The sequence below is a fragment of the Pristiophorus japonicus genome, chromosome 12 (genome assembly GCF_044704955.1).
Source record: "Pristiophorus japonicus isolate sPriJap1 chromosome 12, sPriJap1.hap1, whole genome shotgun sequence".
NCBI classification, from domain to species: domain Eukaryota; kingdom Metazoa; phylum Chordata; class Chondrichthyes; family Pristiophoridae; genus Pristiophorus; species Pristiophorus japonicus.
This window is the reverse complement of record NC_091988.1, coordinates 205,873,427-205,899,562: the sequence shown is the minus strand read 5'-3', so window position 1 is coordinate 205,899,562 and position 26,136 is coordinate 205,873,427. Positions and strand designations below refer to the sequence as shown.

At 50.4% G+C, this 26,136-nt stretch overlaps 1 protein-coding gene across 2 annotated transcripts in view; it reads right to left on the bottom strand.

Moving 5' to 3' along the window:
- Nucleotides 1-26,136, bottom strand: part of rbl1 (retinoblastoma-like 1 (p107)) — a 210,508-nt gene that overhangs the window by 57,074 nt on the left and 127,298 nt on the right. The window contains exon 23 of one of the 2 annotated variants that reach the window (XM_070896497.1): nucleotides 23,292-23,390. The exons of the other annotated variant lie outside the window; for it this stretch is intronic. The gene's annotated coding sequence lies outside the window, so the exon portion shown is untranslated. Of the gene's footprint in view, nucleotides 1-23,291; nucleotides 23,391-26,136 lie in introns of those variants that run through there. 2 annotated transcript variants of the gene reach the window in all.

The following is a 26,136-nucleotide window of genomic DNA, read 5'->3' as shown; positions in this document are numbered from 1 at the left end:
AGAAAGAGGTGGAGAGATTTAGGGAGAGAGTTGCAGAGCTTAGGGCCCAGGCAGGGGAGCCATTAAAATCCAGGATGCTCAAGCGGCCAGAATTGGAGGAGCGCAGAGATCTCGGGGGGGGGGGGTTGTGGGTCTGGAGGAGGTTACAGAGATAGGGAGGGGCGAGGATTTGAAAACAAGGATGAGGGTTTCAGTAGATCAGCTGAGGCGGGGTGGAGATGGACAATGTTACAGAAGAAATCACACTAATTCACAGAGTTACACACACACATTGGGTCAGACACTGTTCCTCTCTGCCAGTTCTAAAAATTATAATAGGGAGATCATAAAGGGAGAGAGAGAGAGAGACAGAGTGAGAGACAGACAGAGAGAGATAGAGACAGACAGACAGACAGAGGGAGAGAGAGAGACAGACAGGCAGACAGAGAGACGGGAGGGACAGAGACAGAGAGAGACAGATGAGACAGAAAAACAGAAAGAGAGAGACGAGACAGAGAGTGAGAGTGAGACAGAGAGAGACAGAGAGAGAGAGAGTGAGCCAGTGAGACAGAGAGACAGAGAGAGTGAGACAGAGAGAGAGAGACAGAGAGAGAAAGACAGAGAGACAAGACATACAGAGAAACAAAGAGAGATGAGACAGAGACATGAGACAGATACAGAGAGAAAGACAGAGACAGACAAGACAGAGAGTGAGACAGAGAGAGAGAGAGAGAGAGTGAGAAACAGATAATCCAAGCATCTGTTGCTCTGTCAGAGCTCCGGTGAATTGCCATACATGTGTTGTGGGAGATTTGATGGTTCGATCTGAATTCCTGAGGGGTTCAGAATGGGGGCTGAACTGAAAACTGTCCCAGTTATAATCACTGAGTAAAAAGCAAATGAAATAACAAAAACATTCACTATAAACTCCTCCCTGGGCCAACTTATAGCATAAACAACATGAAAATAAGATCATAAAACAGCAGGAAATAAGATAAGGCTGCCGAATTGTCAGCTTTGGCTCAGTGGGTAGCACCCTCGACTCTGAGTCAGAAGGCTGTGGGTTCAAGCACAAAGATCCAGTCTGACACTCCCAGCGCACTGTCGGAGGGGCAGTACTGAGGGAGTGCTGCACTGTCGGAGGGGCAATACTGAGGGAGCGCCGCACTGTCGGAGGGCCAGTATTGAGGGAGCCCTGCACTGTCGGAGGGGCAGTACTGAGGGAGTGCCGCACTGTCAGAGGGGCAGTACTGAGGGAGCCTTGCACTGTCGGAGGGGCAGTACTGAGGGAGCGCCGCACTGTCAGAGGGGCAGTACTGAGGGAGTGCCGCACTGTCGGAGGGGCAGTACTGAGGGAGTGCCGCACTGTCGGAGGGGCAGTACTGAGGGAGTGCTGCACTGTCGGAGGGGCAGTATTGAGGGAGCGCCGCACTGTCAGAGGGGCAGTACTGAGGGAGCCCTGCACTGTCAGAGGGGCAGTACTGAGGGAGCCCTGCACTGTCAGAGGGGCAGTACTGAGGGAGCCCTGCACTGTCAGAGGGGCAGTACTGAGGGAGCCCTGCACTGTCAGAGGGGCAGTACTGAGGGAGCCCTGCACTGTCAGAGGGGCAGTACTGAGGGAGCCCTGCACTGTCAGAGGGGCAGTACTGAGGGAGCCCTGCACTGTCGGAGGGGCAGTACTGAGGGAGTGCCGCACTGTCAGAGAGGCAGTACTGAGGGAGCCCTGCACTGTCGGAGGGGCAGTACTGAAGGAGCCCTGCACTGTCAGAGGGGCAGTACTGAGGGAGCCCTGCACTGTCAGAGGGGCAGTACTGAGGGAGTGCCGCACTGTCGGAGGGGCAGTACTGAGGGAGTGCCGCACTGTCGGAGGGGCAGTACTGAGGGAGCGCTGCACTGTCGGAGGGGCAGTACTGAGGGAGTGCCGCACTGTCGGAGGGGCAGTACTGAGGGAGCGCTGCACTGTCGGAGGGACAGTACTGAGGGAGCGCTGCACTGTCGGAGGGGCAGTACTGAGGGAACGCTGCACTGTCGGAGGGGCAGTACTGAGGGAGCGCTGCACTGTCGGAGGGGCAGTACTGAGGGAGCGCTGCACTGTTGGAGGGGCAGTACTGAGGGAGTGCCGCACTGTCGGAGGGGCAGTACTGAGGGAGTGCCGCACTGTCGGAGGGGCAGTACTGAGGGAGTGCCGCACTGTCGGAGGGGCAGTACTGAGGGAGTGCCGCACTGTCGGAGGGGCGGTACTGAGGGAGCGCTGCACTGTCGGACTTACCGTCTTTTGAATGAGACATTAAACTGAGGCTTTCTCAGGTGGACTTGAAAGATCCCACGGCCACCATTTTGCAGGGAAGTTCTCCCCGGTGTCCTGGTCAGTATCTATTCCCCAACCAAGATCACTAAAACAGATTATCTGGTCATTAGCAGGCTGCCCCCTGTGGGATCTTGCTGCACGCACATTTTCTGCTGCTGGGAGGAGCGGGAAGATGGGAAGGGGAGGAATTGGGGGAGGAGCGGGGAGGTATTTGGAGGGGCCATGGTCTGAGAACGAAGGTATATCAATTTGCTAATAAATAATGAAAGTAACTGGCAGTAGAGTGTTTGTCGGCCTGGCTCCCACCCTCGCCAGTGCTCAGGGCTGCCCGTGTGATCACTGCCGTCAGACCACATGCCGCTGGGCCGAGAGATCGCACAGAGCCTCATGATCCATGGGACCTGGTCCAACAACACTGCTCACCCACAGAGTGCGGCTCAGTGAAGAAGCAAATGAACTGCATTCCTGAGTCCTGATGTCAGGCAAAGCAGATACTTTCCCGATGAATCGCAGCTTTGAGGTGGAACGGAAGTTGTTCAAATGAAATTTTTCTTCCCACACACATTTTTCTCAAATAACTGTGGTGCAGTCACCATAAGGAAGGGCCTGACTGGTGGAAAGGAAAGCCTTCTGTCCCTGACTGGTGGAAAGGAAAGCCTTCTGTCCCTGACTGGGTTTTAATTGTTTGGCTCCCTCCCTCCCACACCCTCACTGTTCGCCGATTCTAAAAGGGCACCCACCGTCTTTGAGGAAAATAATATTCAGCAAACAAATATTCAAAGTGAGCTGACCTAGTAAACTGAGCACAGCCGGAGCCAGGAGCTGTTCCCAGCTGTTCCCAGCACCCAGCACTAAACTAGAGCTAAGCTGGTAGTACATTCGCTACTGAGTCAGAAGGTTGTGGGTTCATGTCCCACTCTAGAGACTTGAGCACAAGATCCTGGCTGACACTCCCATACAGTACTGAGGGAACACCGCACTGTCGGAGGGGCAGTACTGAGGGAACACCGCACTGTCAGAGGGGCACTACTGAGGGAACACCGCACTGTCGGAGGGGCGGTACTGAGGGAACACCGCACTGTCGGAGGGGCAGTACTGAGGGAACACCGCACTGTCAGAGGGGCACTACTGAGGGAACACCGCACTGTCGGAGGGGCAGTACTGAGGGAACACCGCACTGTCGGAGGGGCAGTACTGAGGGAATGCTGCACTGTCGGAGGGGCAGTACTGAGGGAACACCGCACTGTCGGAGGGGCAGTACTGAGGGAGCGCCGCACTGTCGGAGGGGCAGTACTGAGGGAGCGCCGCACTGTCGGAGGGGCAGTACTGAGGGAGCGCCGCACTGTCGGAGGGGCAGTACTGAGGGAGCGCCGCACTGTCGGAGGGGCAGTACTGAGGGAGCGCCGCACTGTCGGAGGGGCAGTACTGAGGGAGCGCCGCACTGTCGGAGGGGCAGTACTGAGGGAGTGCCACACTGTCGGAGGGGCAGTACTGAGGGAGCGCCGCACTGTCGGAGGGGCAGTACTGAGGGAGTGCCGCACTGTCGGAGGGGCAGTACTGAGGGAGCGCTGCACTGTCGGAGGGACAGTACTGAGGGTACACCTCACTGTCGGAGGGGCAGTACTGAGGGAACACCGCACTGTCGGAGGGACAGTACTGAGGGTACACCGCACTGTCGGAGGGACAGTACTGCGGGAGTGCTGCAATGTCGGAGGGACAGTACTGAGGGAGTGCTGCAGTGTCGGAGGGACAGTACTGAGGGAGTGCTGCACTGTTGGAGGGGCAGTACTGAGGGAGCGCCGCACTGTCGGAGGGGCAGTACTGAGGGAGTGCCGCACTGTCGGAGGGGCAGTACTGAGGGAGCGCCGCACTGTCGGAGGGACAGTACTGAGGGTACACCGCACTGTCGGAGGGGCAGTACTGAGGGAACACCGCACTGTCGGAGGGACAGTACTGAGGGTACACCGCACTGTCGGAGGGACAGTACTGAGGGAGTGCTGCAATGTCGGAGGGACAGTACTGAGGGAGTGCTGCAGTGTCGGAGGGACAGTACTGAGGGAGTGCTGCACTGTTGGAGGGGAAATACTAAGCGAGCGCCGTACTGTCGGAGGGGCAGTACTGAGGGAACACCGCACTGTTGGAAGGGCAGTACTGAGGGAGTGCTGCACTGTCGGAGGGACAGTACTGAGGGAGTGCTGCAGTGTCGGAGGGACAGTACTGAGGGAGTGCTGCACTGTCGGAGGGGCAGTACTGAGGGAGCGCCGCACTGTCGGAGGGACAGTACTGAGGGAGTGCTGCAATGTCGGAGGGGCAGTACTGAGGGAGCGCCGCACTGTCGGAGGGGCAGTACTGAGGGAGCGCCGCACTGTCGGAGGGGCAGTACTGAGGGAACACCGCACTGTTGGAAGGGCAGTACTGAGGGAGCGCCGCACTGTCGGAGGGGCAGTACTGAGGGAGTGCTGCAGTGTCGGAGGGGCAGTACTGAGGGAGCGCCGCACTGTCAGATATTAATTCATTTGGATGAGACGTTAAACCCAGGCCCCGTCTGCCTTCTCAGGTGGACTTAAAAGATCCCATGGCAGTATTCAAAAAAGAGCAGGGAGGTAATCCCTGGTGTCCTGGGGCCAAGTTTTACCCTCATCCAACATCACTAAAACAGATTATCTGATCTTTGCTGTGGGAGCTTGCTGTGCACAGATCAGCTGCTGCATTTCTTACATTACAACAGTGACCACACGTCATTGGCTGTAAAACATCCTGAGATCGTGAAAGGCACTAAATAAATGTAAGTCCTTCTTACCTCCTTTCCATTGCTGCATGTCCCGATAACCCCTGTCTGTAGCTGGATGTACAATGGCTGCCACCTAGCAGCAGCCCCAGAACCCCCGTTGTTTGAAGGCTCCAGGAGACTGCGCGCTGGCTGTTGGGAGACCAGGGCTGCCTTTTGCACCCATGGTTGCAGACCCTAATGGGAATGCCCCGCACTGGTCCATTGAGTCAATGAGACCTGACACCATCGCCCGAGTCACTGTGGAACGCTCCACTCTGAGGCCTGAGGAGCTGGTCCACTCAGGCTTCCTCATTCGCCCCAACGACCTGCGCCCTCTCCCTGAAAGAAATAGTCCCTTAATCTCATCCCTTGTACAGTCAAACTGTCTTAATGTTCCCTGCCTTTGTCTTCATTTTCTGAATTCTCTCAGCTCCACTCCCCGATACAACCCTCCTTGCAATTCTACTCTTCCTTATAAAGTAACAGATGCTGGGCGCAGGTCAGGGGAATCTGGTGAGTAGTGGCAGGCTCTTTGACGGTGAAGAGCTTCACAGTCAAATGCAGTTCAATTTGGCCCCACCGTCCAGTGGGAGTCACAGATCAGCAGGAATCCTGGCCAATGTTTCTGCCCCGGGTCACTGACACTTGCACACCTACTTATTGTCACAGCATTGCAGACTAAAAGGAGTTAAACGTTTTCGAGATCGGTAGAAGATTGGAAGATCTTTGCGGCTTCAACACTGTGCCCCAGGACTTGGCTTTCATTAGCGTACACACCCACACGCAGCACCTCCCCCTCCCACATCTATCTGAAGGCTGTTTTTGGCTTGCTGGCCCCAGCTGAGTAAACAGCCTTCGACACCTGACCAACCTTACAGGAAACACAGAAACAGGAAACCAGACTAGAAGAAAGCATATCTTTCTTTGATGGCCTAGATATTGCAATATCTAAAAAATAAAAATTGCAAGCTGTTTAATTGTGTTGTAATTGTATCATAAAATCATCGAGCGCAGAAGGCCATTCAGCCCATCGTGCCACCCTTTGATAGACCGATCCAATTCGTCCCACACTGTCCCCAAAGGCCTGCAGATTTACCCCTTCCCTGTTTGAAAGTTACTATTGAATCTGCTCCCACCGCCCCTTCAGGCAGCATGTTCCCGATTACAACTCGCTGTGTAAAAACATTCTCCCCATCTCCCCCTCTGGGACTTTTGCCGATCACCTTCAATCTATGTCCCTCTGGTTACTGAGCCTCCTGCCCCTGGAAACAGTTTCTCCTCATTTACTCTGTCAAAACCCGTAACTGAAGTCCCTCATCCCTGGGACCTTTCTGGTCAATCTCCCCTGCACCCTCTCCCAGGCCCCAACATCCCACCTAAAGTGTGGGGCCCAGAATTGGCCACAGTCCTCCAGCTGGGGCCTAACCCGTGATGTATAAAGGTTTAGTGTAACTTCTGGCTTTTGTGCTGTATTCCTCTTTTTATAAAGCCCAGGATCCCAGATGCTTTTTAACAGCCTCCTCACCTTGTCCTGCCAGTTTCAGTGATATGTGTACAGACACCCCCAGGTCTCCCTGTTCCTGCACCCCCTTTACAATCGTACCCTTTCGTTTATATTGCCTCTCCTCATTCTTCCTACCAAAATGTATCGCCTCACACGTCCCTGTGTTAATTTATCTGCCGTGTGTCTGCTCACTTCACTGTCTATCTATATCCTCCTGAAGTATATCACTATCCTCCTCATTGTTTATTACATTTACGGGCTTGATGCCAACTGCAAACTTTGAAATGAGGGCCTGTATACCCAAGTCCTGGTCATTAACGTATATCAAAGAGTACAGTGGACCTAATAGTGACCCCTGGGGAACACCACTGTTAAACTTCCCCTAGTCTGAAAAACAACTGTTTACCACTACTCTCAGCTTTCTGTCCCTGAGCCAATTTTGTATCCATGCTGCCACTGTCCCTTTAATCCCATGGGCGTCAATTGTGCTAACAAGTCTATTATGGGGTACTTTGTTAAATACCTGTTGAAAGTCCATATACACAACATGAACCATACACATGAACTACCCTCATCAACCCTCTCCGTTACTTCATCATCAACTCGATCAAGTTAGTCAAACACAATTTGCTTTTAACAAATTCGTGCTGACTTTCATTTATTAACCCATACTTTTCCAAGTGCCAGTTCATTTTGTCCCGGATTATTGTCTCTAAAAGTTTCCCCATCACCGATATTAGACTGATTGGCCTGTACTTGCCGGGTTTATCCCTCTCCCCTTTTTTGAACAGGTGTGTAATATCTGCAACCCTCCAGTCCTCTGGCATTACTCCCCTATCTCAGGAGGAATGGAAGATAGTGGCCAGAGCCTCTGACATTTGCACTCCTGCTTCACCTCAGTACTCTGGGATGCATCCCTTCCGCACCGGGTGACTTTTCTACTTTGGGGATTGCCAACTTTTTAAGTACCTCCCCTTTAATTATTTTTATCCTCTCCAGTATCAATACTGCCTCCTCCTTTATTGTGACATTGGCAGCATCCTCTTCTCTAGTGAAGACAGATACAAAATCCTCATTTAGTACCTCACCCGTGCCCTCTGCCTCCATGATCTCCTTTTTGGTCTCGAATCATCCCCATCCTTCCTTCAACTACACTTTTACTCTTTTTATATGTTTATAAGACTCCTGGGTTCCCTTTTATGTTGCCGCTAATCTATTCTCGTACTCTCTTTGCCCCTCTTATTTCCTTTTTCAGTTCTCTGTACTTTTTGTGTTCAGCTTGGTTCCCGACTGAATTATGAACCTGACATTTATTATAAGCCTCCTTCCTCCTCCTCCTCCTCATTGCCGGCTGAAGGCACAGTGGAGCAAAGGGAGTGGGGGGTACATAGGGGCCAGAATTGAAGACACACAGAATGGTGTAGGGCTGGAGGTTACAGAGATAAGGAGTGGTGAGCCCATGGAGGGATTTCAACATGACAATGCGAATTTTAAATCGGTAACAGAAGTAAATCACCGAGTGAGCGAGGCCGAGCTATGGAAAGGAAACAGTTTCCTCACTCTGTTCCTAGTCATAAAAATTATCATGATCTACATGAATAGAAGAAATAATCTTAAAATTAGAGCGAGGGCAATCAGAGTGAAATCAAAAACACCTTTTCACACAAAGGATGGTGGAAATCTGGAGCTCTCACCCCCAAAAGGCTGTGGATGCTGGGGGTGAAGTTCAAGACTGAGGTCGATAGCTTTATTGGGTAAGGGTATCGAGGGATATGAAGCAAAAGCAGATAAATGAGAAGAATGAGAGGTGATCTTATCGAAACGTATAAGATTATGAGGGGGTTTGACAAGCTGGATGCAGAGAGGATGTTTCCACTGATGGGGAGATTAGAATTAGAGGGCATGATCTTAGAATAAGGGGCCGCCCATTTAAAACAGAGATGAGGAGAAATTTCTTCTCTCAGAGGGTTGTGGATCTGTGGAACTCGCTGCCTCAGAGAGCTGTGGAAGCTGGAACATTGAATAAATTTAAGACAGGGATAGACAGTTTCTTAACCGATAAGGGAAGAAGGGGTTATGGGGAGCGGGTGGGGAAGTGGAGCTGAGTCCATGATCAGATCAGCCATGATATTATTAAATGGCGGAGCAGGCTCAAGGGGCCGTATGGCCTACTCCTGTTCCTATTTCTTATGTTCTTATAAATGAAATGAGGTGCAGATCAACGATGGTCTCATAGAATGGCGGAACAGACTCGAAGGGTTGAATGGTCTCCTCCTGATCCTCTGTCCCGGATCTGAAGCTGAGGATACTTGGCTATGAAGAGCCTGTTGTTGTTACTGAACTCAAGTTCTGTCTTGGTACAGAGTGTCGGTGACATCAGTTCAGCAGCCTCTGAAACAAAATCCACCACTGCTGCCATTGTCTCTCTGCCCACGAGATCTTGCCATTAATTCACTCTCCGGACTCTGTGAGGAACATGGTCTTCCCGGGTGATCTTTAATATTCGCTATCCTGCACAATCAGTCTTGATTTCAGCATAATCTTTCCCCCAAACCTTGGAATTTCTTATCTCCCTCCCAGGGCAGGGGTGGGGGCGAGAGAGTGGGGGGGGGGGGGGGGAAGACAGAGGATTGGGGGAGACAGGGTGTGGGAGGAAGAGATGGGGTGGGGAGAAGAGACAGGTGGTTGGGGAAGACGGATTGGGGAGAGAGAGAGTGGGGAGGTGAGAAACAGGGAGTGGGGGGGAAGAGAGGGAGGAGAGACAGGGGGACAGGGGGTAGAGGGAGTGGGTGTTATGTATGTAACTATGTAATACCTGCCACCAGAGGGCGCGACTGTTGGAGTCCTAATGGTCACCGGCACACACGTGCAGGGCCAGTATAAAAGGTTGGCTGCCATGTTGTTTAGGCACTCTGGAGTTGTAATAAAGAAGACTAAGGTCACACTAAGTTTAGCTCACAGTACTCAGCCTCGTGGAGTTCTTCTATACACAACGATTGGCGACGAGTAACAGAATATGAACCTTCATGCAACCATGGCTGCTGTTGGAATATTAGAGAGATTTGTAGAGGGTGATGATTGGGAAGCCTTTGTCGAGTATCTCGACCAGTACTTTGTGCCCAACGAGCTGGAAGGAGACACTAACGTGGCCAAGCGCAGGGCGATTCTCCTCACCGTCTGTGAGCCTAAAATATACAGCCTCATCAAGAATCTGCTCGCACCAACAAAACCAACGGAGAAGGAATATACAGAGTTGTGCACGCTGGTTCGGGACCACCTCAAGCCGCAGGAGAGTATCCTGATGGCCAGATATTGTTTTTACACGCACCATCGCTCCGGGGGCCGGGACGTGGCGGATTACGTCGCCGACCTGAGATGCCTCGCGGGACCTTGCGATTTTGGAGCTGCGTTGGGGCAAATGCTGCGGGACTTTTTCATGCTGGGCATCAGCCACGAGGTCATTCTTCGAAAGCTGCTGGCTGCTGAAACCCAGGCATGCATGGCCACGGGCGATAACACCAAACAGATATCTTCTCAACATCGAAGCTCACCGGCAAGTACTGTGCATAAAATGACGTCGCTGGCAGGCCGCACTGCATATGGCAGGGTCTATATTCTGTGGCTGCAAGACCTGTAATGACTCAGAGTCCGCCATTGGGAGTGAAGGTGAATCCATTAGCACCGTGTTGGTGCTGTGGGGGTAATCATCAGGCCCATCAATGTCGATTCAAGCACTACGTGTGCAAAGGGCTGCGCAACAATGGGGCACCTCCAGCGAATGTGCAAACGTGCTGCGACATACCACGTGGCAGAGGATGATCGATCTGGCGCGGATCACGCAGCACAGGCAACTCAACCCGAGGAAGAAGTGTATGGGGTACATACCTTTACCACCAAGAGCCCTCCTATAATGCTGAAGGTCAAATTAAATGGAGTTCCAGTATCCATGGAGTTGGACAGGGGTGTGAGTCAGTCAATAATGAGCCAGAAGGCTTTCGAGAAACTGTGGGGCAATAAAGCACAAAGGCCCAAACTGAGCCCGATTAATGCAAAGCTGCGTACCTACACCAAAGAGCTCATACCAGTCATTGGAAGTGCGGCAGTGAAGGTATTGTATGATGGAATTGTGCATGGCCTATCATTGTGGATTGTTCCAGGCAATGGCCCAACGCTGTTCGGCAGAAGCTGGCTAGAAAAGATTAGATGGAATTGGAACAACATCAAAGCACTATCTTTAGTGGATGACGCCTCGTGTGCTCAAGTGCTGAGCAAGTTTCCCTCACTATTCGAACCAGCCATCGACAACATCACAGGCGCCAAGGTACAGATCCATCTCGGCCCCGATGCACGGCCCGTCCATCACAAGACTCAAGCGGTTCTGTACATGATGAGGGAGAAAGTCGAGTTCGACTGGACAGACTCCAACACGAAGGAATCATATCGCCAGTCGAGTTCAACGAGTGGACCAGTCCAATTGTTCCAGTGTTGAAAAGCGATGGCACGGTCAGAATCTGCGGAGACTACAAGGTAACGATTAACCGAGTCTCGTTACAAGACCAGTACCCGCTGCCCAAGGCGGATGACCTGTTCGCAACGTTAGCAGGGGGGAAGTCATTCACCAAATTGGACCTAACCTCCATCTACATGACACAGGAGCTGGCTGAATCTTCGAAAAGACTGACGTGCATCAACATATACAAAGGGCTGTTTATATACTACAGGTGCCCTTTCAGGATTCGCTCGGCTGCAGCCATTTTCCAGAGAAACATGGAGAGTTTGCTGAAATCTGTTCCGCGCACCGTTGTGTTTCAGGACGACAAGTGAGTGGGCAAATGCATGGCAGATGCAGTATACTGTGGATAAATGTGAGGTTATCCACTTTGATGGCAAAAACAGGAAGGCAGAATATTATCTGAATGGCGGCAGATTAGGAAAAGGGGAGGTGCAGCGAGACCTGGGTGTCATGGTTCATCAGTCATTGAAAGTTGGCATGCAGGTACAGCAGGTGATGAAGGCGGCAAATGGCATGTTGGCCTTCATAGTGAGAGGATTTGAGTATAGGAGCAGGGAGGTCTTACTGCAGTTGTACAGGGCCTTAGTGAGGCCTCACCTGGAATATTGTGTATAGTTTTGGTCTCCTAATCTGAGGAAGGACATTCTTTCTATTGAAGGAGTGCAGCGAAGGTTCACCAGACTGATTCCCAGGATGGCAGGACTGACATATGAGGAAAGACTGGATCGACTAGGCTTATATTCACTGGAATTTAGAAGAATGAGAGGGGATCTCATAGAAACATATAAAATTCTGAAGGGATTGGACAGGTTAGATGCAGGAAGAATGTTCCAGATGTTGGGGAAGTCCAGAACCAGGGGTCACAGTCTAAGGATAAGGGGTAAGCCATTTAGGACCGAGATGAGTAGAAACTGCTTCACTCAGAGAATTGTGAACCTGTAATTTTCTACCACAGAAAGTTGTTGAGGCCAGTTCGCTAGATATATTCAAAAGGGAGTTAGATGTGGCCCTTACGGCTAAAGGGATCAAGGGGTATGGAGAGAAAGCAGGAATGGGGTACTAAAGTTGCATGATCAGCCATGATCATATTGAATGGTGGTGCAGGCTCGAAAGGCCAAATGACCTACTCCTGCACCTATTTTCTATGTTTCTATGACATCCTGAACACCGGTTGTGACACCATCGAACATCTATACAACCTGGAAGAGGTTCTAAGTCGCCTAGACAGATTGGGACTCATGCTGAAACACTCCAAGTGTGTTTTCCTGGCACCAGAAGTCGAATTTTTGGGGAGAAAGATTGCGGCAGACAGCATCAGGTCCACGGACTCAAAGACAGAGGCCATCAAGAACGCACCCAGACCACAGAATGTGATGGAACTGCATTCGTCCCTGGGACTCAACTATTTTGGTAACTTTCTACCCGGGTTGAGCACGTTGTTAGAGCCTTTGCACATGTTGCTACGTAAGGGTGACGACTGGGTTTGGGGAAAATCTCAAGACACAACCTTTGAGAAGGCCAGGAACCTGCTATGTTCAAATAAATTACTTGTACACTATGACCCATGTAAACGTTTGGTGCTAGCTTGTGACGCCTCATCGTACGGGGTCGGCTGTGTGTTACAGCAAGCCAATGTATCGGGCAATCTCCAACCAGTTACATACGCGTCTAGAAGTCTGTCTAAGGCTGAGAGAGCCTATAGTATGGTCGAGAAAGAGGCTTCAGCATGTGTATATGGGGTTAAGAAAATGCACCAATACCTATTTGGCCCAGTTTGAGCTTGAAACTGACCACAAGCCGCTCATTTCGCTGTTTTCAGAGAACAAAGGTATAAATACCAATGCTTTGTCCGCATCCAAAGATGGGTACTAACATTATCCGCCATAGACCAGGCACTGAAAACTGTGCCGATACTCACAGCCGGTTACCATTACCCACCACTGGGGTTGAAATGGCGCAGCCCGCAGACATGCTTCTGGTCATGGATGCTTTTGAGAGCGAGGGGTCACCTGTCACAGCTCACCAGATCAGGACCTGGAACAGCCAGGATCCTGTGCTATCATTAGTAAAGAGTTGCGTCCTAAATGGGAACTGGTCAGCCGTTCCCGGGGAAATGCAAGATGAAATTAAGCCATTTCACTGTCGCAAAGATGAAATGGCCATCCAATCGGATTGTCTCTTATGGGGTAATCACATGGTTTTGCCCAAAAAAGTCAGGGAAACGTTTATATGCGACCTACACAGTACCCACCCAGACATTGTCATGATGAAGGCAATTGCCAGGTCGCATGTTTGGTGGCCCGGCATTGACTCAGACTTGGAGTCATGTGTGCATCAATGCAACACTTGCTCACAACTGAGCAATGCACCAAGGGAGGCTCCACTTGTGGTCATGGCCCTCCAAACCGTGGTCCAGGATCCACGTAGATTTTGCCGGCCCCTTTCTAGGAAAGATGTTTTTAGTAGTAGTGGACGCTTACTCCAAATGGATTGAATGTGTAATCATGTCATCCAGCACGTCCACAGCCACCATTGAAAGCCTCCGGGCCATGTTCACCACCCATGGCTTGCCCGACCTTGTCAGCGACAATGGACCGTGTTTCACCAGCTCGGAATTCAACGAGTTTATGACCCACAATGCCATCAAGCATGTCAGGTCTGCTCCGTTTAAGCCCGCGTCTAACGGTCAAGCGGAGTGGGCAGTCCAAACAATCAAGCAGAGCATGAAACGGCTCCCTGCAGACCCACTTGTCTTGCATTCTGCTCAGTTACCGGACGCAACCCCACTCGCTCACCGGGGTTCCCCCGGTAGAATTGTTAATGAAGACAGCGCTCAAAACCAGGCTCTCCCTAGTCCACCCGGATCTTAAGGATCACATGGAAACCCGACGACACCGGCAGATCATGTACCACGATCGCGCGTCTGTTTCATGTGACATTGATGTTAACGACCCTGTGTTTGTCCTGAATTACGGTCATGGTCCCAAGTGGGTTGCTGGCACTGTTTTGTCCAAGGAAGAGAATAGGGTGTTTATATTCAAACTGTTAAATGGCCAAACGTGCAGAAAGCATTAAGATCAGACCAAATTGCAATTTACTGACAACCAGGAACGACTTGAAGAGGACATCACCATCGACGATCCACCAACACACACCCAACCAACAATCGACCTCGCTATCAATAACGAAAATTAACCCACCATTCCTGGCAGTCTGGTCAGACCAGCTGCGGTGCAGTACAGCAATAGTCCGACCAACTTACACACGCCAGGGTTTGAACTTAGACGATCAACCAGGGAGCGAAGGGCTCCGGATCGCCTCAACTTGTAAATAACTTGTACCGAAGACTTTTGGGGGTGGAGTGACGTGTAGTAACTATGTAATACTTGCCACTAGAGGGCGCAACTGTTGGAGTCCTAATGGTCACCTGCACACAACTCTGGAGTTGTAATAAAGACGACTAAGGTCACACTCAGTTTAGCTCACAGTACTCAGCCTCGTGGAGTTCTTCTATACATAATAGAGCGAGCGACAGCGGGTGGGGTGAAAGGGGAGCGATGGAGACAGGGAGGGGAGGAGGGGGAGAGGAGGGATGGAGAGGGAGTCGGGGGGGGGAGAGATGAGGGATGGAGAGAGAGGGAGTGGTGGGAGGAGAGACGATGAGGTGAGATGGGGGAGAAATGGGGAGGTGCTGGTAACTGATATAAATTTTAGAAGTGAAAACAGGAAGTGGCTTCTGAACCTGATGCTTATTTACCTGCAAATGTGCAGAACGTTTGTGGTCCGTGTCACATTGCTCTGCGGCACTCACTCTGGTTTGAGTCAGCAGAACGATGGCTGGGTGGGGAATTGGCTGCTGTACCCGCCCCCTGGAGGTATGATGGATCATTCCGAGACTGAAGGCGATGGGGTTGAGCGGAACCCATCGGTATTCTGGGCTCAGCTTTCAATTCAATGCCAGGTTTGGCAGCGTTGGGGAATCCCCTGACCCTGAGGGGGGGGGGGGGGGGGGGGGAAGGAGCTGGGTAAATACCTTTCACCTCTGGGATCTGAGTTCAAATTCAATGCCAAAGTGAGGGTTAAGGATCACCTGTTGACTATCCCGTTGGATACTATAGGAAGGATAAGACAATCCCTCAATAATAAAGTTATCAGTTAGCACAGTTCCCATGTCCTGCCACTAGATTGTTGGTTGCACCTCTAGTATCAGACTACTGATCTTAATCTGAAATGTCACTCAGTCCGTGCACTCTCACTCCTCGAATCCGGTATTGACGGATGAAAATCAGATGTAGGAGTCCGAATGGATTTTGAAGTTTCAGAATCATGGATCTAAAGATGTCTCTCCCTTTGTTGACAGGTAAGAGTGGACCTGCAGAGGACACGGCGTCAGAGAAAAATCTGCCCACAAGATTAACCACCGTTCAAAATAGAAATGCAGTAGAGTGAAACGGATTTTGGCAGCGGTTGGTCGCACAGCTGAAGGACATTGATCAGTGTAGGGAGTGGTCACCCAGCGTGTCTGAGTGTTACCTGCAGCTCCACACCGACCCCAACACTAACAACGGAGTGTCAGCGTGTTTGTGAGGGGAAGGCGTCAGAAAGCAGACACAATTAACCCGACCTTCCCCTTGCCACTCCACCATTAGGAAGTACAATGGTTGTAACACAACAATCTATGACCCAGATTGCCCCACCCCCAGGTATTTTAAGAAGAGGAAAAGGCTACAAAACCCAACCCTGTTCCTTCAAAATTGAGTTCAATCCCACCGACCCACCTTCTCCCCAATCCCACCGACCCACCTTCTCCCCAATCCCACCGATCCACCTTCTCCCCAATCCCACCGACCCACCTTCTCCCCAATCCCACCGATCCACCTTCTCCCCAGTCCCACCGACCCACCTTCTCCCCAATCCCACCGACCCACCTTCTCCCCAATCCCACCGACCCACCTTCTCCCCAATCCCACCGATCCACCTTCTCCCCAGTCCCACCGACCCACCTTCTCCCCAATCCCACCGACCCACCTTCTCCCCAATCCCACCGACCCACCTTCTCCCCAATCCCACCGATCCACCTTCTCCCCAATCCCACCGACCCACCTTCTCCCCAATCCCACTGACCCACCTTCTCCCCAATCCCACCAATCCACCTTCTCCCCAGTCCCACCGACCCACCTTCTCCCCAATCCCACCGACCCACCTTCTCCCCAATCCCACCGATCCACCTTCTCCCCAATCCCACCGACCCACCTTCTCCCCAATCCCACCGACCCACCTTCTCCCCAATCCCACCGACCCACCTTCTCCCCAATCCCACCGACCCACCTTCTCCCCAGTCCCACCGACCCACCTTCTCCCCAATCCCACCGACCCACCTTCTCCCCAATCCCACCGACCCACCTTCTCCCCAGTCCCACCGACCTACCTTCTCCCCAATCCCACCGACCCACCTTCTCCCCAATCCCACCGACCCACCTTCTCCCCAATCCCACCGACCCACCTTCTCCCCAGTCCCACCGACCCACCTTCTCCCCAATCCCACCGACCCACCTTCTCCCCAATCCCACCGACCCACCTTCTCCCCAGTCCCACCGACCCACCTTCTCCCCAATCCCACCGACCCACCTTCTCCCCAATCCCACCGACCCACCTTCTCCCCAATCCCACCGACCTACCTTCTCCCCAATCCCACCGACCCACCTTCTCCCCAATCCTCCGACCCACCTTCTCCCCAATCCACCGACCCACCTTCTCCCCAATCCCACCGACCCACCTTCTCCCCAATCCCACCGACCTACCTTCTCCCCAATCCCACCGACCCACCTTCTCCCCAATCCTCCGACCCACCTTCTCCCCAATCCTCCGACCCACCTTCTCCCCAATCCTCCGACCCACCTTCTCCCCAATCCACCGACCCACCTTCTCCCCAATCCCACCGACCCACCTTCTCCCCAATTCCACCGAGCAGCGTGGAGAGGACTATAAAGGCCCGGCCGGTGCAGCTGCAGCAGGGAGAGAAGGCAAAAAAGTAGAAAGAAATCGAAAGATGATGTCATAGTCAAGCGGGTAAGTGATTGACTGGTGATTGGTAAGTAGTTTTTCTTTTTCTTTTCTATATTAGTAAGTAACCTTTAGGATTGTTGTTGCCAATTTAAGTGTATCTAAGGGTTAAGTCATGGCAGGAGAGCTCGGACACGTGTTATGCTCCTCCTGTACCATGTGGGAAGTCAGGGATGCCTCTGGTGTCCCTGACGACTACATCTGCGGCAAGTGCATCCGCCTGCAGCTCCTGACGGACCGCATTGCGGCACGGGAGCTGCGGGTGGATTTACTCTGGAGCATCCACGATGCTGAGAATGACGTGAATAGCACGTTTAGTGAGTTGGTCTTACCGCAAGTAAAGGGTCCACAGCCAGATAGAGAACAGATGACCAACAGGAAGAGCAGTGCAAGGAAGGTAGTGCGGGGTCCCCTGTGGTCATCCCCCTGCAAAACAGATACACTGCTTTGAGTACTGTTGGGTGGGATGACTCATCAGGAGAGAGCAGAGCTGCCAAGTTCATGGCACCGTGGCTGGCTCTGCTGCACAGGAGGGCAGGAAAAGAGTGGGAGAGCTACAGTGATGAGTGATTCGATTGCAAGGGGAATAGATAGGCGTTTCTGCAGCCGCAACCGAGACTCCAGGATGGTATGTTGCCTCCCTGGTGCGAGGGTCAAGGATGTCTTGGTGCGGGTGCAGGGCATTCTGAAAAGGTAGGGTGAACAGCCAGTTGTCGTGGTGCATATAGGTACCAACAATATAGGTAAAAAACGGGATGAGGTCCTGCGAGACGAATTTAGGGAGCTAGGAGCTAAATTAAAAAGTAGGACCTCAAAAATAGTAATCTCAGGATTGCTACCAGTGCCACATGCTAGTCAGAGTAGGAATCACAGGATAGCTCGGATGAATACGTGGCTTGAGGAGTGGTGCAGGAGGGAGGGATTCAAATTCCTAGGACATTGGAACCGGTTCTGGGGGAGGTGGGACCAGTACAAACCGGACGGTCTGCACCTGGGCAGGACTGGAACCAATGTCCTAGGGGAAGTGTTTGCTAGTGCTGTTGGGGAGGAGTTAAACTAATATGGCAGGGGGATGGGAACCTATGCAGAGAGACAGAGGGAAGTAGAATGGGGGCAGAAGCAAAAGATAGAAAGAAGAAAAGTAAAAGTGGAGGGCAGAGAAACCTAAGGCAAAAAGCAAAAAGGGCCACATTACAGCAAAATTCTAAGGGGGCAAAGTGTGTTAGAAAGACAAGCCTGAAGGCTCTGTGCCTCAATGCGAGGAGTATTCGGAATAAGGTGGACAAATTAACTGCGCAGATAGCAGTTAACGGGTATGATGTCATTGGCATCACGGAGACATGGCTCCAGGGTGACCAAGGCTGGGAACTCAACATCCAGGGGTATTCAACATTTAGGAAGGATAGACAGAAAGGAAAAGGAGGTTGGGATGGCGTTGCTGGTTAAAGAGGAAATTAATGCAATAGTAAGGAGGGACATTAGCTTGGATAATGTGGAATCGGTATGGGTGGAGCTACGGAATACCAAGAGGCAGAAAACACTAGTGGGAGTTGTATACAGACCACCAAACAGTAGTAGTGAGGTTGGGGACAGCATCAAACAAGAAATTAGGGATGCATGCAATAAAGGTACAGCAGTTATCTTGGGTGACTTTAATCTACATATTGATTGGGCTAACCAAACTGGTAGCAATACTGTGGAGGAGGATTTCCTGGGGTGTATTAGGGATGGTTTTCCAGATCAATATGTCGAGGAACCAACTAGGGAGCTGGCCATCCTAGACTGGGTGATGTGGAATGAGAAAGGACTAATTAGTAATCTTGTTGTGCGAGGCACCTTGGGGAAGAGTGACCATAACATGGTAGAATTCTTTATTAAGATGGAGAGTGACACCGTTAATTCAGAAACTAAGGTCCTGAACTTAAGGAAAGGTAACTTTGATGGTTTGAGGCGTGAATTGGCTAGAATAGACTGGCAAGTGATACTTACAGGGTTGAAGGTGGATAGGCAATGGCAAACATTTAAAGATCACATGGATGAACTTCAGCAATTGTATATCCCTGTTTGGAGTAAAAATAAAACGGGGAAGGTGGCACAACCGTGGCTAACAAGGGAAATTAAGGATAGTGTTAAATCCAAAGAAGAGGCATATAAATTGGCCAGAAAAAGCAACAAACCTGAGGACTGGGAGAAATTTAGAATTAAGCAGAGGAGGACTAAGGGTTTAATTAAGAGGGGGAAAATAGAGTACGAGAAGAAGCTTGCCGGGAACATAAAAACTGACTGCAAAAGCTTCAATAGATATGTGAAGAGAAAAAGATTAGTGAAGACAAACGTAGGTCCCTTGCAGTCAGATTCAGGTGAATTTATAATGGGGAACAAAGAAATGGCAGACCAATTGAACAAATACTTTGGTCTGTCTTCACGAAAGAAGACACAAATAACCTTCCAGATGTATTAGTGGACCGAGGGTCTAGAGAGAAGGAGGAACTGAAGGTTATCCTTATTAGGTGGGAAATTAAGTTCGGGAAATTGATGGGATTGAAGGCCGTTAAATCCCCAGGGCCTGATAGTCTGCATCCCAGAGTACTTAAGGAAGTGGCCCTAGAAATAGTGGATGCATTGGTTATCATTTTCCAACAATCTATCGACTCTGGATCAGTTCCTATGGATGGAGGGTAGCTAATGTAACACAACTTTTTAAAAAGGGAGGGAGCGAGAAAGCGGGTAATTATAGACCGGTTAGCCTGACATCAGTAGTGGGGAAAATGTTGGAATCAATTATTAAGGATGAAATAGTAGCGCATTTGGACAGCAGTGACAGGATCGGTCCAAGTCAGTATGGATTTATGAAAGGGAAATCATGCTGGACAATTCTTCTGGAATTTTTTAAGGATGTAACTAGTAGAGTGGACAAGGGAGTGGATGTGGTGTATTTGGACTTTCAAAAGGCTTTTGACAAGGTCCCACACAAGAGATTGGTGTGCAAAATCAAAGCACATAGTATTGGGGGTAATATACGGACGTGGATAGAGAACTGGTTGGCAGACAGGAAGCAGAGAGTTGGGATAAACGGGTCCTTTTCAGAATGGCAGCCAGTGACTAGTGGATGCCGCAGGGCTCAGTGCTGGGACCCCAGCTCTTTACAATATACATCAATGATTTGGATGAAGGAATTAAGTGTAATATCTCCAAGTTTGCAGATGACAATAAACTGGGTGGTGGTGTGAGCTGTGAGGGGGATGCTAGGAGGCTGCAGGGTGACTTGGACAGGTTAGGTGAGTGGGCAAATGCAGTATAATGTGGATAAATGTGAGGTTATCCAATTTGGGGACAAAAACGCGAAGAAAGAATATTATCTGAATGGCGGCAGATCAGGAAAAGGGGAGGTGCAACGAGACCTGGGTGTCATGGTTCATCAGTCATTGAAAGTTGGCACACAGGTACAGCAGGCGGTGAAGGCGGCAAATTGTTTGTTGGCCTTCATAGCTAGGGGATTTGAGTATAGGAGCAGAGAGGTCTTACTGCAGTTGTACAGGGCCTTGGTGAGGCCTCACCTGGAATATTGTGTTCAGTTTTGGTCTCCTAATCTGAGGAAGGACATTCTTGCTATTGAGGGAGTGCAGCGAAGGTTCACCAGACTGATTCCCGGGATGGCAGGACTGACATATGAGGAGAGACTGGATCAACTGGGCCTTTATACATTGGAGTTTAGAAGAATGAGAGGGGATCTCACAGGAACGCATAAGATTCTGAAGGGACAGGACAGATTAGATGCGGGAAGAATGTTCCCGATGTTGGGGAAGTCCAGAACCAGGGGACATAGTCTTCGGATAAGGGGCAAGCCATTTAAGACTGAGATGAGGAGAAACATCTTCACTCAGAGTTGTTAACCTGTGGAATTCCCTGCCGCAGAGAGTTGTTGATGCCAATTCATTGGATATATTCAAGAGGGAGTTAGATATGGCCCTTACAGCTAAGGGGATCAAGGGGTATGGAGAGAAAGCAGGAAAGGGGTACTGAGGGAATGATCAGCCATGATCTTATTGAATGGTGGTGCAGGCTCGAAGGGCCGAATGGCCGAATGGCCTACTCCTGCACCTATTTTCTATGACCCAGCTTCTCCCCAATCTCACCGACCCCCCAATCCCACTGACCCACCTTCTCCCCAATCCTCCGACCCACCTTCTCCCCAATCCTCCGACCCACCTTCTCCCCAATCCTCCGACCCACCTTCTCCCCAATCCCACCGACCCCCCAATCCTACTGACCCACCGACCCCTCAATCCCACCTTCTCCCCAGTCCTCCGACCCACCTACTCCCCAATCCCACCGACCCACCTACTCCCCAATCCCACCGACCCACCTTCTCCCCAATCCTCCGACCCACCTTCTCCCCAATCCTCCGACCCACCTTCTCCCCAATCCTCCGACCTACCTTCTCCCCAATCCCACCGACCCCCCAATCCTACTGACCCACCGACCCCTCAATCCCACCTTCTCCCCAGTCCACCGACCCACCTACTCCCCAATCCACCGACCCCCCAGCTTGCTGACTCTTGTGATGAACACTTCCTATGCTTTTCTTTGTTGATATTCAGAAAGCAAAACAAAGATTGTTTGTTAAGAAAGGATTTCAGTTTTTTTCCCCCAAGTAATTTAAATCTAGTTGTGTAATGTCTGTAAGCTTGTAATGTTTGTAGCTCCACACTGTGGGTGTGGACGTATTATGTACTGCAAGTGCAGGGTTAATAATAAACAGAACCAGGCAGATTTCTGGAGGCTTCTGAGAGAGCTGCCTGCCATGTTAGGAGCTGTGTGTGCTGTGCTCTGTGAATATAACACATTTGGCGATTGAGATGGGATTTTTTTCGGATGATTTAAAGCTTAAATTTTGTTGGGGAAGGATTCAACCAGCCGACAGGGAGAGTTTGGAAGTTTCTGTCTTTGGAAAAAGCTACAAAATCCGAGGTAAAATACAGCACACGGTGTGAACAGCTAGAGATTAAAATGGCAGGTGTAATCAGACATTTGGGGGAATATAGACACGACCGGGAACGTTTTAAAGCATATGTGGATCGGCTAGAAATGTATTTCATTGCAAACAACATAATCGAAGTTCCAGACAATGCAGTCCAGAACCGGGCTGTGTTGGAACATAAGAAAGCGATCTTCTAATTGGAGGCGGGTCCGGCATTATATGACACTCTTGTAAATCTGCTTGTGCCTGACGAGCCAAAGGACACAACGCTTAAAGAGATTTTAATGAAGCTGAAGCAGCACTATAACCCCAAACCGTTAGAAATTGCTGAAAGCTATCGTTCTGGGATTCAGAATCAAAAGTCTGATTAAAGTATCAGTGATTACATCGTAGCATTTAAAAAGCTATCGATGCACTGTAATTTTGGAAACTTTCAAAACCGAGCATTACGGGATCATTTTGTTTGTGGGGTGAAAAATGATGAGATCAGAAGGAAGTTATTGACGACGGATGACTTGACTTTTGAGATTGCTTGTCAGACAGTGAGGTCGACGGGCATGGCCGAACAATATTCCCGAGAATTAAATAATAATTACAGTCGTCAGTCACCCGAAGTAAATCACCTGCAGGTTCAAAGTAAAAGATGGTGGGGGCCCAAAGTCTAAGAAACTGGAAATTCTCAGAGAGCGTCGAGGTTGTGCTAGAGGTGCCTGGGACAACACATTGCTCAAAGTTGTCCATACGTGAAGGCAGAGTGTTTCTTCTGCTGGAAGACTGGGCACCTTGCGAAGGCATGCCGACTGAAGGGTAAACCAGCTTTCAAAGCTGAGTCCAGCGTTCAAAGCTATGAGTAGAAATCCCAAGAGGCTACATAGCATGGAAGAACAACAACAGGATGAGGAGATGTCAGAGTTACACATCATCAGGAGCATGAGGTTAACGGACAGCGATTCGGAAAGCATCAAAATCCACATAGATGTTGCGGGATTCAAGATACCAATGGAAATTAACACGGGTGCATCTGTGAGTGTAGTACCGGAGTCACTGTATCTCGACAAATTACATGATTTCCAACTGGAGAAATCCGAGATAGAGCTGCGAGGCTACTCGGGAGAGAAAATTCCTGTGGTAGGTCGTATCACCGTACCGGTGGCAGTCGGGAGCAGCGTCGAGGAGGTGCGTGGAGAGGCCTATAAAAGGCACAGCAGGGAGTCCGGGGCCCAGCGTCGAGGAGGTGCGTGGAGCGGCCTATAAAAGGTGTGACTTGTGCAGCTACAGGGAGAAGACAAAAAAGAAGTAGAAAGAAATCAAAAGGTGACGTCACAGCCAAGAGGGTAAGTGATTGGCTGGTGATTGGTGAGTAGTTTTTCTTCTTTCTCTTCTATATCAGTGAGTAACTTTTAACATTGTTGTTGCCAATTTAAGTGTATATAAGGGTTAAGTCATGGCAGGAGAGCTCGGTCGGGTGTTATGCTCCTCCTGTACCATGTGGGAACTCAGGGACACTTCCGGTGTCCCTGATGATTACGTGTGCGGGAAGTGTATCCGCCTCCAGCTCCTGACAGACCGCATTGCAGAGTTGGAACTGAGGGTGGATTCACTCTGGAGCATCCACGATGCTGAGAATGACGTGAGTATCACGTGTAGCGAGTTGGTTGTACCACAGGGAAAGGGTCCACAGCCAGATAGGGAATGGAAGACCAACAGGAAGAGCAGTGCAAGGAAGGTAGTGCAGGAGTCCCCTGTGGTCATCCCCCTGCAAAACAGATACACAGCTTTGGGTACTGTTGAGGGGGATGACTCATCAGGGGAGGGCAGCAGCAGCCAAGTTCATGGCACCGTGGCTGGCTCTGCTGCACAGGAGGGCAGGAAAAAGAGTGGGAGAGCAATAGTGATTGGGGATTCAATGGTGACGGGAATAGATAGGCGTTTCTGCGGCCGCAACCGAGACTCCAGGATGGTATGTTGCCTCCCTGGTGCAAGGGTCAAGGATGTCTCGGAGCGGGTGCAGGACATTCTAAAAAGGGAGGGAGAACAGCCAGTTGTCATGGTGCACATTGGTACCAACGACATAGGTAAAAAGAGGGATGAGGTCCTACGAAACGAATTTAAGGAGCTAGGAGCTAAATTAAAAAGTAGGACCTCAAAAGTAGTAATCTCGGGATTGCTACCAGTGCCACGTGATAGTCAGAGTAGGAATCGCAGGATAGCGCAGATGAATACGTGGCTTGAGCAGTGGTGCAACAGGGAGGGATTCAAATTCCTGGGGCATTGGAACCGGTTCTGGGGGAGGTGGGACCAGTACAAACCGGACGGTCTGCACCTGGGCAGGACCGGAACCAATGTCCTAGGGGGAGTGTTTGCTAGTGCTGTTGGGGAGGATTTAAACTGATATGGCAGGGGGATGGGAACTAATGCAGGGAGACAGAGGGAAACAAAAAGGAGGCAAAAGCAAAAGACAGAAAGGAGATGAGGAAAAGTGGAGGGCAGAGAAACCCAAGGCAAAGAACAAAAAGGGCCACTGTACAGCAAAATTCTAAAAGGACAAAGGGTGTTAAAAGAACAAGCCTGAAGGCTTTGTGTCTTAATGCAAGGAGTATCCGCAATAAAGTGGATGAATTAACTGTGCAAATAGATGTTAACAAATATGATGTGATTGGGATTACGGAGACGTGGCTCCAGGATGATCAGGGCTGGGAACTCAACATCCAGGGGTATTCAACATTCAGGAAAGATAGAATAAAAGGAAAAGGAGGTGGGGTAGCATTGCTGGTTAAGGAGCAAATTAAGGCAATAGTTCGGAAGGACATTAGCTTGGATGATGTGGAATCTATATGGGTAGAGCTGCAGAATACCAAAGGCCAAAAAACGTTAGTGGGAGTTGTGTACAGACCTCCAAACAGTAGTAGTGATGTTGGGGAGGGCATCAAACATGAAATTAGGGGTGCGTGCAATAAAGATGCAGCAGTTATAATGGGTGACTTTAATATGCACATAGATTGGGTTAACCAAACTGGAAGCAATACGGTAGAGGAGGATTTCCTGGAGTGCATAAGGGATGGTTTTTTAGACCAATATGTCGAGGAACCAACTAGGGGGGAGGCCATCTTAGACTGGGTGTTGTGTAATGAGAGAGGATTAATTAGCAATCTCGTTGTGCGAGGCCCCTTGGGGAAGAGTGACCATAATATGGTGGAATTCTGCATTAGGATGGAGAATGAAACAGTTAATTCAGAGACCATGGTCCAGAACTTAAAGAAGGGTAACTTTGAAGGTATGAGGCGTGAATTGGCTAGGATAGATTGGCGAATGATACTGAAGGGGTTGACTGTGGATGGGCAATGGCAGACATTTAGAGACCGCATGGATGAACTACAACAATTGTACATTCCTGTCTGTCGTAAAAATAAAAAAGGGAAGGTGGCTCAACCGTGGCTATCAAGGGAAATCAGGGATAGCATTAAAGCCAAGGAAGTGGCATACAAATTGGCCAGAAATAGCAGAGAACCCGGGGACTGGGAGAAATTTAGAACTCAGCAGAGGAGGACAAAGGGTTTGATTAGGGCAGGGAAAATGGAGTACGAGAAGAAGCTTGCAGGGAACATTAAGACGGATTGCAAAAGTTTCTATAGATATGTAAAGAGAAAAAGGTTAGTAAGGACAAACGTAGGTCCCCTGCAGTCAGAATCAGGGGAAGTCATAACGGGGAACAAAGAAATGGCGGACCAATTGAACAAGTACTTTGGTTCGGTATTCACTGAGGAGGACACAAACAACTTTCCGGATATAAAAGGGGTCGGAGGGTCTAGTAAGGAGGAGGAACTGAGGGAAATCCTTATTAGTCGGGAAATTGTGTTGGGGAAATTGATGGGATTGAAGGCCGATAAATCCCCAGGGCCTGATGGACTGCATCCCAGAGTACTTAAGCAGGTGGCCTTGGAAATAGTGGATGCATTGACAGTCATTTTCCAACATTCCATTGACTCTGGATCAGTTCCTATGGAGTGGAGGGTAGCCA